The sequence below is a fragment of the Vespa crabro genome, chromosome 14, assembly GCF_910589235.1.
Source record: "Vespa crabro chromosome 14, iyVesCrab1.2, whole genome shotgun sequence".
Taxonomy (NCBI): Eukaryota; Metazoa; Arthropoda; class Insecta; order Hymenoptera; family Vespidae; genus Vespa; species Vespa crabro.
The window spans coordinates 2,251,643-2,254,142 of record NC_060968.1 but is presented as its reverse complement, the minus strand read 5'-3'; the positions used below and the strand labels follow the sequence as shown (position 1 = coordinate 2,254,142).

Genomic DNA, 2,500 nt, shown 5'->3' with positions numbered 1-2,500 from the left:
AAAAGAAAAAAAAAATATATATATATATATATATTCTTAAATTTTGTTCTTAAAATTATTATATTGATTTTTTATCTTTAAAAATTTATTATATTTATTTCCTTTTAAAAGAATTTTTTATATTTATTATTTTCAATGAAAGATTATTGTATTTATTTTTACTTTAAATTATTATTTTCTTAAAAAATTAATATTGAATAAATATGCACACATACACACACATACATACATACGTATAGAGAGAGAGAAAGAAAGAAAGAAAAAGAGAGAGGGAGAGAGAGAGAGAATGAGAGAGAAAGAAATAAACAACAGGTGCACACAGATGATTGGTAATAAATTAAATGAATAGTATATACATAGTTGTTCAATCTTAAATAGGTTAATCTCATTGTATTAATTAACATATACGAACTATACCTATATACATATGTGTGTGTGTGTATATATATATATATTTTTTTTTATTTATTTTTCATTTAATAATTTATTAATTAGAATAATCGATGAATTTAATATTGTCTTGTTTAAAGAGAAAATTTAAAGAGAAATTACATTTTGATGTAAATAATTTGTAACACCATATGGAATATCCCTTCAAACCCTTTAATGTGTCAAATCATAATGTTTAATATCAATAAAAATAATTTGTAACACTTTAAATGAAACGACCACGTGTTTATGACATACATGATCTGTATATCCATGATTCAGGTGAATTGGCCCAACCACTAATCCAAAAAATAATTCTAAGATTTCATTATGAAATTTTCTAAATCTAACGTAAGTTTATTCAATTTTCATAAAATTTCGTGAGAAAATTTGATATTAACACCGAACACATATATATGTCGGAAAAGTAAGTAAAGATAAGACAATATAAATGGATGTTCCACGTAAAAATAAACTACTTAATTATCTTTCTTAATTACAGGTACAATAAAAATAATTCGTAATATTTCATGTGGATTAATAGTCTCATATAATCCCATAGTCCCATATATATATATATATATATATATATATATATATATATATACAATTACATGCACGATGATTATTTGTAAATTTTTTTATTCAAGATTTTCCCATAGCATTATTGAATTCTTTAAAATAAAAATTTTCAATGAACAATCGTCGCGATATTTCCTAAATCTAGAATAAATCCATTCGAATTTGATAAAACGTCGAAAGAAAATAACATATATAGGGTGTCCTAAGCGATTTAATTTTCTTCCGTAATTACAAATAGAGGAAAAATAAAATCTTAACGTTTTACGTCGATCATAACCATATAAACAATTTGTTTTACCATGGCGTTGTTGAATTCTTCAATAAGTTTTCAAAGAATATCGTCGCGAAATTTTCAAAATCTAAAATAAATTTATTCAAATATGATAAAGTGAAAGAAAGAAAAATTTAATATGAACACCGAACACTGACGTTGGAAAGTTAGTAAAGAAGACAATACGTGTCTGTGTACGTGTGTGTGTGTTTGTGTGTGTGTACCTAGATGTGTGTATGTGTGAAAAAGAGAGAAAAAGAGAGAGAGAGAGAGAGAGAGAGAGAGAGAGAGTAAGAGAGTGAGAGAAAGAGAGGTTGAGTGAAAGTCCTCGAGCAAAAAGCAGGCCAGGGCTCCGTATCTCAACTCGAACACACCAGGGCCATTATACAATTACGACGACGCATTTGCTGCCGTCTTTCCACTCGGAAGGCCCTGGGTGTCGCGCGTCCTCCTTTTCCTCGAGCAATTTGCCCTCTAAATCGCTCAAACTTTTCAAATTACAACACATCGTAGGTTTATACACTCGGTTATAGTCGGACGTTATTTCAAATGGTCTTGACAATCTAAGTAATTAAAGTCAAAATGATTGGTTAACGCATTAATCAATTTTATTTATTTATTTATTTATTTATTTATTTATTGAATTTTCATTTAATAATTTGTTCATTCATTTATTCATTCATTTTTTATTTAATAATTTATTTATTCATTCATTCATTTTTTATTTAATAATTTATTTATTCATTCATTTATTCATTTATTTATTCATTTATATTTTTTATTTATTTTTCATTTAATAATTTATTAATTAGAATAATCGAATGAATTTAATATTGATTTGTTTAAAGAGAAAATTTTATACATGAATGTGTATAAAATTTAGAATATTTTTTTTTTTGTATGTTATTTTTATAGTTTCATTGAAAAAGTCGGTCGTTTAATTCACAACTCATGAATCATTTTTATAAATAAAAAAATAAATAAATAAATTCGTTGTATACGAATAAACGATATAAATCATTTTATGAAAAAAAAAAAGAAAAGAAAAGAAAAGAAAAAACACTTCGAAGATTCTGAGCTCATTCTAAACAACGCAAGACAAAATTAAAAATTTCCTTCCGCATGATTTCTTTTTCTTTATTTTTTATTTTTTTTTTTTTTTTATTTTTTTTCCTTTTCTTTTTTCTTTTTCTTTTGGAAGAAAAACAAATAAATAAA

General features: G+C 24.5%; 1 protein-coding gene across 14 annotated transcripts in view; it reads right to left on the bottom strand.

Annotated features, from left to right (window-relative positions):
* LOC124429118 (protein Skeletor, isoforms B/C) overlaps window positions 1–2,500 on the bottom strand; it is a 105,385-nt gene that overhangs the window by 68,530 nt on the left and 34,355 nt on the right. The window lies entirely within an intron of this gene.